Below are 12545 nucleotides of genomic sequence, written 5' to 3' on the forward strand. Positions count from 1 at the left end.
CACTTGACCTCCAAATCACCCTCCAAAGCTAGAGTACAAATCTATATTTCCACCACCAACATATGGGTATCCCCTTTGCTCAGATCCTCACCACTGCTAGAGTAAATCAGTGTTTAAATTATAACAATCTAATAGGTAAAAAATACTCTCGTTTCAGTGTGCATTTCCTTAATCACTAATGAGGCTGAGTATCTTTTTACCTGTTTATTAGACATTCCTTTGAAACGGTCTTAGATAAGCAATGTCCTTCAGACTCACAGCTGTTCCTCTGCGTTCTTTTGACTTAGTAAATTAGAACACAATATTCTATAAAATCTAAACTTCAATTTCAGAAAACACAGTGCACTTAAAATATTTAGAAAGCTTTACAAATAAAATAAATTCCCAGGATTTCATACACTTAGAAAATAAGGTATTGGAAATGCTTTAAAATATTAAGTATCAGCATAAATTAAAAAGGAAAAATGCAACTAATTAATGACTATAAATGTGTTGAATTTATAAATAATCTTTTTGTAATACTTTTGCCCAAAAACAAAAACAAACATTCTATATAAAGGGAGCAGGAGTGTATCTCCTCTCAAAAGAGGGCTACTGTCCTACTTACAGAAACTCTTCTATTATCATTATAATACTCTATCTCAGCACTTTCTTAGGAGGGCAGTTGATATTAACACCTGTTGAATAAATAAATGAATGAATGAATCAGTAAACCAATTTATTAAGAAGCTCCCATGTGTCAAGTACTATGCTAGCAATGAACCAGTGCCTTCCCTCACAATGTTTACAAAGATTGGAGCATGAATTCATCTCTAGAATCACTTATGGTCCAGTATTAGCTATAATTATTATTTTTAAAAACGTATGTTCTTGGGGCGCCTGGGTAGTGCAGTCGTTAAGCGTCTGCCTTCGGCTCAGGGCGTGATCCCGGCGTTATGAGATAGAGCGCCACATCAGGCTCCTCCGCTGGGAGCCTGCCTTCTTCCTCTCCCACTCCCCCTGCTTGTGTTCCCTCTCTTGCTGGCTGTCTCTCTGTCAAATAAATAAATAAAATCTTTAAAAAAAAAAAAAACACCTATGTTCTTGGTGTTTAAATTGTATTCACAACTTCTAAATGTATAATTCATTCTGTACAAGTTAACCACATTATGTTTTAGTTTATACCAATATATCCATTCAATTCACTTCTAATTTTTCTATGTTCCACGTCCCTTTCATTTAGCACTGTTCACAACCCGCTTATTCACAGGGATCTTCAAAGGTGAAGATAAGATAATAGGCCCCCCTATAGTCAGAAAACTACAACTCTGGTGATCACTGATAAATATTAATGTTCACTTTAAACATCCTAAAATGAGAGTATCAACCACTTTTTTCCAAATGAACTTTTGTTTTGAAATGTGAAAATGAGAATAAACTTTTATAACCAGAAGCAAAGTTTATTGGTTTTTACCTACAGTTGATAAATTATAATATTCTCATTACAAATCATATAGATTCAAAGTTGGTAGGTACTTTGCAGAATAAAGTAGGGAAAAGAACTAGAGAGTGCTTTATTAAATATGGTGGTCAGGCCTCACAAAGAAGGCAGCAAATTGAACAGACTCCAAAGGGGCTGTGGCAGAAGCCTTGCATCTGAAGGTAATAGCCTTCCAAGCAAAGGAAACAGCACATACAAAGAGCCTGAGGTGGGCAAGGAGTGTTTGTGGGAGGAAAACAAGGCCAACAGCTGGAGCAGAGTACTTGAGGAAAGTCAAAGATAAATGCCAAGTATTACATGCGGGAGAGGATTCAGAGAATGTAGTACTTTGTAGGCCACTGTAAAGGTTTTGATTTTGACTCTGAATGAGATAGAAAACATTTGAAAGACTTCTGAGCTGACTTATATATCTTTTTAAAGATTTTATTTATTTATTTGACAGAGACACAGCAAGAGAGGGAACACAAGCAGGGGGAGTGGAAGAGGGAGAAGCAGGCTTTCCGCTAAGCAGGGAGACCAATGCAGGGCTCGATCCCAGCACCCTGGTATCATGACCTGAGCCAAAGGCAGACGCCTAACGACTGAGCCACCCAGGCGCCCCTGAACTGACTTATATTTTAACAGTGTCACTGGCCACTGTGTTAAGACTGGAGAATAAGGGTAGAAGCAGGAACTACTGCAATAAGGCAGACAAGAGAGAGGGTGCCCTGGAATAGGTGGTAGCGGTGGAAGTATTAGATTGTGGATGCAGTACTTTGAAGGTAGCCAATTGCTGCGGAGGAACCATGTGTGAGGTTTAAGAGATGCAAAGTTATTTTATTAGCACTGAAATAAATGACGTTTAAAAGTACTTGTATTTTTTCACTTTGCCTTTGGAGTGTTTTCACTTTTAGAAGGCTCAAAGCATTTTTACCTGCTAGGTATGAAATCTTACGGGCCCAAAGTAACAAAAACAAGTACCTACGATGCAAGTGTTCCTTATCTCTAGTGTGGCAGTGGTCATATGGGTTTATTATGCGTTTGTCAAATTGACTGAAATTAAAATGGGTGCATTGTATTGGATGCAAATTTTATCTCAATAAATCTAGTGTCCTCCATCCAAAAAAACTTTTTCTAAAAAACAGACCACAAAAACCACTTTCCAAATATGCATGCATTCTGCTTTTCACTTCTTTCTCTTTACACTTTTAAATCACTCCTTTTTTCCTACAGCATTTACTGCTTACAACCATTCCTCCATTTATCCCAATAGAAAACAAATTATTTCACCAGGAATAGATATACTGGCTAACCCCATCAGGACACTGTGTGCCAGATCTCTGAATGGTAAGAGGCAAATGAACCAAAAGATTCTCCTTATTAAACACTTACACAACTCATTCATTCATTCAACAAATACCTAGCTCCAACTGTGTGTCAGGTTCTTCTCTAAGTGTTAGTTTTATTAGCCCTGAAAGGGCAAATTTTAAGTTATTATATAGTTACACAGCCAGTCCAGTGGCTCTACACAGAATATAAATGATCATGACTATAGATGCACTGTTCCCTGTTTATAGCCTGCAGGGTACAATGGACTGATATACTTGCCCCAGCCTGACCAAGGCAAGCCCTTCAAAACATCATTTCTCAAACTGAATTCTACAGAAGTGGAGTCTCCAGGAACTGTTCCTAAGAAACAGTGTTCCAAATCCAAAGAATGGGAAATGCTTGATTAACAAAAAGTTTCTTCTGCAGGAAAACTTTTCAGAGGTGTGAAAATACTCAAGTCTCCAAAAAGGGAGTGATCTTTTTCTGAAACTTCCACTTAGCTGTTTTACCATCTTCGATGATTAGAAAGCAATACTATCTACAGAGAAAAATTAGTGGTAGTCTGCAGCTAAGGTGTGAACAGGGAGTGACGTGCAAACACGAAAGAGGAATCCTTTTTGGGGTAACAGCTGCACAACTCTGAACATTTACTAAAAAATCATCAAATTACACATTATTAACGAGTATATTTTATGCACTAATTATACAAAAAAGCAATACTAATTCAGGACAATTTTAAGCTAAATCCAATTAAGACCTGTAGATTAGACAATATTGTGTCAATATTAATTTCCTGATTTTGTTCACTGTACTGTTAAATGTGAAAATGTCTTTATTCTAGGAAATATACACCAATGTGTTTAAGGGCCAAGGAACATCTCATCTGCAGCTTACTAGCAAAACATTTCAGAATAAAACTATGAAGAAAAAGAGGAGAGGAAAAAGCAAATTTGTGAAATGTTATCATTTGGGGAATCTGGGTGAAAGGTATTTGAGAATTCTTTCTACTACTCTTGAAACCTTTTTAAAGTTTGAAATCATGCCAAATAAGTTTTAAAAAGTATCAATAATTCGGGTGGTGTAAATATGACGTTCTTTTTCTTAAGTTTCAAAATTCAAAAAAAGGGCAGGAAAAAAGCTATTCAAAAACTTTAAAGGCGAATCAATCGAAATCCTTTTAGGAATGGCAGTGGTAGTTGTCAGAAAAGACTATCAAGATTGGGGCGCCTGGGTGGCACAGTGGTTAAGCGTCTGCCTTCGGCTCAGGGCGTGATCCCGGCGTTGTGGGATCGAGCCCCACATCAGGCTCCTCTGCTGGGAGCCTGCTTCTTCCTCTCCCACTCCCCTTGCTTGTGTTCCCTCTCTCGCTGGCTCTCTCTATCTCTGTCGAATAAATAAATAAAATCTTTAAAAAAAAAAAAAGACTATCAAGATTAAACAAAATACACAGAATGTTTTTGTAAGACATTAAAAGACTCAATGACTACTTTTGCAAAACAGTTAATAAAATTTTTCTTTAAACCATACGTAAATGAGAAAAGTATATAGCTAATCTGTGACCCAAAAAGTTACTTGAAAATCCCAAACTCATATTAGGTCTGATGTAGTTACCAATGTTAAAATGAACTCATTTTATTTTAAAAACATATTTAAAGCCTTACCACAGTGGAATAAAAACATACCAAACCACAAAATAAAAACACTTAGCCCAAACTATTATTAATATATGGTGCCTATATGCAACACTGGAACAGTGAAAACATTTTCTTCCTAGAAGTGGTTTGAGCCATACCTAAATAAATAAGGGGAAAACCCTACTTTGGGGATCCCAAATGGAAATTTGGTAACCCCAAGGAGATTAATTTTTTTTTTTTTTTTTAAGTAGGCTCCACGCCCAGTGTGGAGCCCAACACAAGGCTTGAACTCACAACCCTGAGAACAAGACCTGAGCTGAGATCAAGAGTTGGACACTGGGGGCACCTGGGTGGCTCAGTCGGATAAGCGTCTGACTCTTGATTTCAGCTCAGGTCATGATCTCAGTGTCTTGAGACTGAGCCCCATGGCAGGCTCTGCACTCAGCAGGGAGTCGGTTTAAAGTTTCTCAATCTCTCTCAAATAAATAAATCTTTAAAAAAAAAAGAGAGAGAGTCAGACACGTAACTGATGAGCCACCCAGGCACCCCAAGATGATTTAATAAAAATATTAACTAACATTTTAATTTATTTCTGTTTACAAAAGTTTTCAACATACATTATCTCACTGAATGTCCCAAATTACCTGGTGTAGACATATTATTCTCCTTTTACAGATGAAGAAGCTAACCTGTCCAAAGGAATACAATAAGTGGGTGGGGTCTCCAAGGTTCCCACTATCTTGAAATTACCAGTACAAAGACTGTTTTCACTGTACCACAATGCCTCTTTCCAGTAACAACATACCAAGAAGAAACTTATTAAGGTTAACTTTGATTTTATTTATAAAAATCTATTCAGAGTACACCAGAAGAAATGTTAAGAAGCAGGATTAGGCTCTTAATATCCGTTAACGTGGACTATGCACTATGTTACTTAGACATTGCACTAAGGATTTTACATACGTTTTTCTCAATCCCCAATCACAATAACCTATGAAGTGGATACTATTCTAATCCCCAATTTACAGATGAAGAAAACCAAGACTTCAAGAAAAGTTAAATTAATTAGAACAGTACACTATCTGCTTGAATCACGAGGAACCGATGATCAACTGGATGCCTTTCAAGGCCTCTGAAGGTTTTTGGAAATCTTTTAAAAATTAAAGTTTCCCAGACAACATAAAAATTGTTTATACTCTACTGCCAACTACCTAATTCAGGGTACTTCATGCTATAGCAGTCTGGTACAAGAGAATTCCAATCTCTTCCCTCCTTTCTGTCTGCTCCACTCTACCCAGTATCAAAATGGCTTTCCAATGGCAATATAAATCCACATTACATAACTTCAAAATAATCCTCATATTCCTAGATCTACTTCGAAAAACGTATTTAAAAAGTACTGAAGACCAAAGAAGAGTAAGAAAGAAGTAACACATTTTAATGTGGAGCTTGGTCATCGTCTAGAATGAATGGGGATACAGTTTACTGCAACCTCCAATGGAGGAAGGGGGCAGGACCACAATACTCATCACAGTCCTAAAACAAGCAAAGCAGAGGGGTGCTAAAAAATTCAGCATTAGCTGAATTCGGGTTGGGGGAGTGGGGGGAGTCGGTGGCGGGCTCTGGATGACCAAAGAGAAAAGGAAAGAAATCCGCTGGTGGCCGGCACCTCGCTAAAAAGGGTGGGTGCTCTCTGGCTTCTAAGCAGAGCCTGGGGCAAGAGTGTCCTAGGCCCGGAAATCTACAGTAGGGCTCCGCAAGCTCGGGTTAGAAAGGGGCCTCGGGGAAGGGCTCCCAAGGGGCCGATCGATCATTTTGTGGCAAACGTGGAGCCCAGAAGGGGCCGAGGCGATTCACTCTGTGGCGGACCGTGGAAGGGAAAAGGAAAGTGGGCGACAATGCAAGCAGCAAAGATCTGGCAGTAGGTCCGGCCTCCACGGGCTCCTGCTGGGCCCACTGGTTTTCGAGGCCTTAGAGAAGTGGAGAAACCCAAGCCTCGTGCCCGTCCCCTCCCCCACCCCAACCCCCCTTTACCCCCAATCCCACCCCGGCCCTTTCGCAGCCTCCCTGGCTTCCCCTCCTCCCGCAACCGAGGTACCCGGTTTCCCGGTTCCCACACGCGTTCAGAGGCGTGAACTCACCCGCCGCTGAGGAAACGGTACTGTCTTCGCGGTCTTCCGAGCTCCAGGTTACGAGTGGGCTCCACCGGTTCGAGGTTTCTGCACGCCGCTCACCGGGAGACTGGTTCCGAAGCGCCTACTCGCACAGGCCGCAAACACAGCCGCGCTGCGCGGGGAGCTTCTGGAGGTCTTCCTCTTGCCCGGCGTGCACCGCGGCCGGGGAGAGTGAAGAGGAGAATCATAGAGAAGAATGCGTATAGATAGTCTTCTCTTTTGGCTCTGAATCACCACGCAGCGGCGAATAACCATAGAGAAGGAGCGCCTGGTGGGGACTAGAAAGGCTCGAACTGTAAATTACGACCCACCCTGCCATTTTTGATTGGAGCTGATTGAATCTTATGACTACGAGACTCCATCTTGAGGTCAAGGTTCCGCTGCGCACGGCGCAAAGGCTGTTAGAAAATTTTTTACTTTTTGTAGTTTGTGTTTCGGGGCTTACAGCCTTGCTCTGTGGCTCATTTGAGGTTCGGTGTACTGTAAACCCGGTCTCACCTAGCACCTCAGTGGAAACTGCGAGTGCTGACCTTTCCCTTGATATTCTTGATAACCAGGAAACAACTGGCAAAGGGCGTGGTGGTTTCAAGTGCACGCGCACACCCCTTGTGCGCGCTAGTTGGGCCAAGGAGGTGGCTAAAGATACTTGAAATACTTAAAACGGCCTGTAAAAACTTTTAATGTAAGTTTTATTCTGTAATATAAAGGTGCTGAAAAGAACTTCACTTACTAGATTAACGGAAATAAAACTAGATAAATGGAAATAAATGAAACTAATCATGAATAATTCTTCAATTTATGAACGTTTATATCTTCTCACAAGCTTTTGTTTCCCAACCCTTGCTTCTCAAAAGGCTTATCATTTATTCAGTATAAATTAATTGTCTCCCTGAGTGCCTGGTGCTGAGCTAATTGCTGGGAGTATGAAGGTAAATGCAAGTGAGATTTTACCGTTGTTTGGGTAGAGCTGCAAACAACGCCGAACGGATGACAAACTGACCACTGTGTATGAAATTGAAACATACATACGCCTTTTCTAATCTGCTTTTCCTATTGAATTTTACCCTATAGCACTTAATCACCACTTACTGTACTATATTTTTTAAATTTATTTTATGGTTTGTCTTTCCCTACCCCACTAGAATGTAAATTTAAGGAGTGCAGGGATTGTCTCTTTTGTTTATTGCCATATCCCGGTGCCTAGGACAAGACCTGGTACATAGCAAATGCTCAATAAATATTTATTGAATGAAAGAAATGGTTATATGTGACAGAACAGAACATAAAATGCAGTGGGAGACTAAGGGGAAAGGCTATAACGTTACTATCGTTTGTAAAATTTACATCCATCTGTATTTCTTATTAGGTTTCCTTACCATTAAGTAGGGCTAATAATATCTATTGCTCGGAGCTATTGCAAGAATTAAATTAACTAATGCATGTGAAAGTACTTTGTTCAGTAAAGTGCTAGTCAAACGCTAGTTACATTTTGCAAGTAACAGATTATGGGGGCGCCTGGGTGGCTCAGTTGGTTAAGTGTCTGCCTTTGGCTCAGGACATAATCCCGGGGTCCCGGGATTGAGCCCCGCATCTGGCTCCCTGATCAGGGGGGAGCCTGCTTCTTCTCCCTGTGCCTCTGCTGCTCCCTGGGCTTCTGTCAAATAATTTAATTAATTAATTAATAAACCCCAGATTATTCCTTTTTTTTTTTTTTACAACTACTGGCATCAACAGAAATCTTCTCAGATTACTCTGTATCCCTTGCTTTGTTAGAAACATTGTATACAAATTCATGTATTACTTTTATAATAAAATAAAACCTTAGAGAGTTGTCTTAAGTAAGTTTGATAACTTTTTTGTAGTAGACATTTTTTGCTTACATTCCATTCCCCTGCCTTTGGTAATGGCACTCCAAATTTCTTAAAAGAAACCATCCTTTCGCTACTCTAGATTTTTGTAGTTTGACTCTAAACTCCTAACGCTAGCCAGACCCTTTAGAACACAGGGATAAAGTTATAACCCAATCAGAGCCTGGTAAGTGAGTACTTATGTTGTACCAGACACTGTTTTAAGTATCTTGCAAATATCAGCAACTTTAAACTTCACAGCAACCCACCAAGTAGGAACAATTGTGGTATAGATGAGGAAACTAAGACTTAGAAAGTTTGAATAAATTGCCCGAAGTTTTAAGAACAGTTAAGTGCTGGAGCCAATATGGTGCCTGATGCCATGGTCTCAACCATTACACTATGCGGCTTCATCTAGCAAGAATAATGCTAAAAGGGGCTGAGGGAGGGGACTCTATCTTTTTCACTTAACTTAAATCTGGAAGGATTAAATTTAGGGGTGCCTGGGTAGCGCAGTCGTTAGGCGTCTGCCTTCAGCTCAGGGCGTGATCCTGGCGTTCTGGGATCGAGTCCCACATCGGGCTCCTCGGCTGGGAGCCTGCTTCTCCCTCTCCCACTCCCCCCGCTTGTGTTCCCTCTCTCGCTGGCTGTCTCTCTCTGTCACATAAATAAATAAAATCCTTTAAAAAAATTTAGAACTATAGTGGGGATAAGAATGAAACAATCACAGAGGAAAGCTGAGCTAAGAGAAGGTGAGAGATTTTTGACAATATCATTTGAGAACATAGATTCGGCCATTCTTTTTTTTTCTTTTTTTTTTTTTTTTTTTTTTTAAAGATTCACAGAGGCCCCTGGGTGGCTCAGTTGGTTAGGAGTCTGCCTTCGGCTAAGGTCCAGATCCCAGGACCCTGGGATCAAGCTCCCCGAATCACGGGGCTCCCTGCTTGGTGGGGGGCGGCCTGCTTCTCCCTCTACTATTTTTTTTTTTTTAAGATTTTATTTATTTGACAGAGAGACAGCCAGTGGCAAAGGGAACACAGCAGGGGGAGTGTGAGAGGAAGAAGCAGGCTCCTAGGGGATGGAGTCCCAGAACGCCAGGATCACGCCCTGAGCCGAAGGCAGACGCTTAAGGACTGCGCCACGCAGGCGCCCCTCTCCCTCTACTATTGTCCCTGCTTGTGCTCTCTCGTGCTCTCTGTCAAATAAATAAATAAAATCTTTTTAAAATAAAATAAAATAAAATAATAAAAAATAATAAATTAGGGGCGCCTGGGTGGCACAGCGGTTAAGCGTCTGCCTTTGGCTCAGGGCGTGATCCCGGCGTTATGGGATCGAGCCCCACATCAGGCTCTTCCGCTATGAGCCTGCTTCTTCCTCTCCCACTCCCCCTGCTTTTGTTCCCTCTCTGGCTGGCTGTCTCTATCTCTGTCAAATAAATAAATAAAATCTTAAATAAATAAATAAAAATAAAAAATAATAAAGTAAAGAAAAGATTTACGGAGAGAGAGAGCAAGAGTGCGTGCACGATCTTGATTGGGGGAGGGGCTGAGGGAGAGAATCTGCAAGCTGACTACCCCCTGCTGAGTGTGTAGCCCAATCCACCCGGGGCTCTATCTCACTATCCATGAGACCATGACCTAAGTCAAAACCAGGAGCTGGCTGCTTAACCAACTGAGCCACCTAGGCACCCCAAGATTTGTCCATTCTTAAAGCTATTCTGTTTCTAGACTTCTCAGTATGTAAGCAAATATATTCCTTTTCCTAAATCAGTTTGAGTTTTCTATCCCTTCAACAGAAAGAGTCCTAAACAATGCACTTGTTTGTATGCATTTGTAGAAATAGGTCAAGCCATTCACCTGCAATACCAGGCATTTCCCCTCTGAGTTTTTCCTCATAGGCCCTTGCTGAGGAAAGTGACTGTAGATAATTAACTTGGATACTGGTGACCACATTATGTTCATTCTGACTCTATTCCCATGGCCACATCTGGTCAGCAACATAGCATGTGACCTATGAGAAAAACATTGTTTACTTGGCCCATGCAGATTCTGCCAAGAATTTAAACCACAGATGTAGAGGATTCAATTAATTGACAGCAAAAGAGAAATGCAGTGATGGGTGATAATGTGGGTGAATCATAACAAAAACAGAAAGTCACTAGAATAGGCACCTTTGTGCCCTAGACTGGGAGGAAGAAATTATTAGAATTCTTATCAAGCACCTGAACTGTCATCAGAACTGCTGGATTTGGGACGCCTGGGTGGCTCAGTTGGTTAAGCATCTGCCTTCCGCTCAGGTCATGATCCCAGGGTCCTGGGGCCGAGTCCCGCATCTCCCTCTGCCTGTCCCTCTCCCTACTTGTGTGCACGCTTTCCCTCTCTCTCTCTGACAAATAAATAAATAAAATCTAAAAAAAACAAAAAACAAAAAACTGCTAGATTTAAGGCAATATCCTGCTGAATATCTAGTCTCCCAGAGACCCAGCCATGTAGCTTCAGTTCCCGCTTCATCATTCCAGGACATACATCACTGTATGGTAGTCTTTTTCTCACATAGTCTCCCTCTTAGACATTGAGTTATTTCAAGGAAGGGAGCATGTGTTTATTCACCTTTATTTTTATTTTTTTAATTCACCTTTATTATTTATTTATTTTTTGACACAGAGAGAGAGAGCATGAGCAGGGAGGAGAGGGAGAAGCAGGCTCCTCGCTGAGCAGGGAGCCCGATGCGGGGCTCGATTCCAGGACCCTGGGATCATGACCTGAGCCGAAGGCAGACACTTGACTGACTAAGCCACCCGGGTACCCCTTAATTCACCTTTTAATAGGCAAGCTAGACATATAATGTTCACAAATTAATGTTTGGTTGTTTTTTTTAAAATCACAGCATATTTTTAAAATGTAGCAAAATAATTTTAAACAGCCAAATATGAATCAGCTTTTCTCTACATCTCAGCCTAGAGCTCCAATGTTGGCTACTTTGTTATCAAGATTCATACTTAATGTGAATTAAAACTGCTGCCATTTGGCATTATTAAAATATCTGTGTAGGGGTGCCTGGGTGGTTCAGTCAGTTGAGCGTCTAATTCTTGGTTTCAATGGTCATGATCTCAGGGTCATGAGATCGAGCCCTGCATTGGGCTCTGTGCTCAGTGGGGAGTCTGCTTGAGATTCTTTCCCTCTGCCCCTGCCCCTGCTCATGCTCTCACTCCTCACTCTCTCTCTAAAATAAATAAATAAAATCTTTTAAAAATATATTTGTGTAGTTACAGAAGACATATATTGTGTTAGACCTTCTAAAGTTACCAAAAAAACAAGTAATATCAGGTCAAAGAGGAAATAGATGTAAAGAGCAATTTTCCATGGACTAAGCTTTGGCATGTAAAGAAGAGATACTCGCATATATTTGAAAAATGGAGGACTTGTTAAAATGTTATGATAGGAATATGCAAAGTATCTGAAGCAGCACTTCCTCTAGCCAGCAGCTCAGGAGAAGTCAGGAAAGACTTCCAGGAGGAAGTATTATCCTGAGCTATGTTTTAACCAGTCCTGTAAAGGGAGGACAAATGATGAATAAGATATGAAAAAAATCTCCCCTTTATAAGTAATCACAGAAATGCTAATATCATAGTGAGATAATTATTTTAAAGTCCTTTCATTGATAAAATTGAAGAAGTCTGGTAATACAAGGATGTAGAGTAACTAGAACACTTAGGTATTTCTGGTAGAAGTATATATCAATATAACTACCTAGGCATAACCTAGAAAAATAAAGCATGTGCTTTCCCTATGACCCAGCAGCCCACTCCTACTATTATGTAGAGAAACCTTTCATACATGCACCAGGACCATATTTGAGAATGTTTAGAACACCATGGTTCATAAAAGAAAAAAAATATTGGAAACTACCCAAATGTCTGACAAAATAATACACATATTTTCAATGAGTCATATAATAAACATTATATAAAACTAGAATGAATAATTCAATTTTACAGTTACACACATGAGATGCTGAACAGCGACAACAACAAAACAAGCCAGAAGTCTATATTGTGTGACACCATTGTTGTAAAGATGAAAAATTGGAATAAATTTTAAAA

The 12545-nt window shown here is 40.4% G+C and overlaps 1 protein-coding gene across 1 annotated transcript in view; it reads right to left on the reverse strand.

Moving 5' to 3' along the window:
• The window catches only part of RBM25 (RNA binding motif protein 25), a 51331-nt gene extending 44561 nt beyond the window's left edge, over positions 1-6770 (reverse strand). The window contains exon 1 of the mRNA XM_026519571.4: positions 6564-6770. The gene's annotated coding sequence lies outside the window, so the exon portion shown is untranslated. The remainder of the gene's footprint in view (positions 1-6563) is intronic.
• Positions 6771-12545: the final 5775 nt, after the last annotated feature.

The sequence above is a fragment of the Ursus arctos genome, unplaced genomic scaffold (genome assembly GCF_023065955.2).
Source record: "Ursus arctos isolate Adak ecotype North America unplaced genomic scaffold, UrsArc2.0 scaffold_25, whole genome shotgun sequence".
In the NCBI taxonomy this organism is placed as follows: Eukaryota; Metazoa; Chordata; class Mammalia; order Carnivora; family Ursidae; genus Ursus; species Ursus arctos.